General features: G+C 58.8%; 1 non-coding gene across 1 annotated transcript in view; it reads left to right on the forward strand.

Annotated features, from left to right (window-relative positions):
- The first annotated feature begins 391 nt into the window (after nucleotides 1-391).
- LOC140112244 (18S ribosomal RNA) overlaps nucleotides 392-415 on the forward strand; it is a 1,884-nt gene continuing 1,860 nt past the window's right edge. The window contains exon 1 of the ribosomal RNA XR_011852547.1: nucleotides 392-415. This exon is cut by the window's right edge and continues 1,860 nt beyond it. This is a non-coding gene — a ribosomal RNA (18S ribosomal RNA).

Raw genomic sequence — 415 nt, forward strand, 5'->3', positions numbered from 1 at the left:
TCTCTCGCTTAACAGTGTGGAGAGGTGGTGGTGGAGCTGTCCGACACTCGAGGTGCTGAAGTTGAGCGTCCAATGCTTTCCTTCTATGCGCAGCCTACAGGAGCTGTCCGAGCTTCGGAGGTGCTGATGGAGGTGAGAGTCGAGCGCCACTTCTTGGCTGAACTGAGTGGGGAAAGCCAGCGACTGCGAGAGGGAGGGGAAGGGAAGGCTTTTTCGGGTCCTTGGAAGGGACCGAGAGCATCTTTCTTGCCCCCCTGCCCTAAGCTCCATCCAATGTTGTCTGCGAGGTCTTCTCCGGCGGCGGAGAAGCGCTGCGGTAGCAGCAGCAGCAACGAGCGTTCCCATTAGCTCACGGAGCCTGACTCCAAGAGTCTACCCCTCAGAGCTCGGCTACCTGGTTGATCCTGCCAGTAGT

The sequence above is a fragment of the Engystomops pustulosus genome, unplaced genomic scaffold, assembly GCF_040894005.1.
Source record: "Engystomops pustulosus unplaced genomic scaffold, aEngPut4.maternal MAT_SCAFFOLD_661, whole genome shotgun sequence".
NCBI lineage: Eukaryota > Metazoa > Chordata > Amphibia > Anura > Leptodactylidae > Engystomops > Engystomops pustulosus.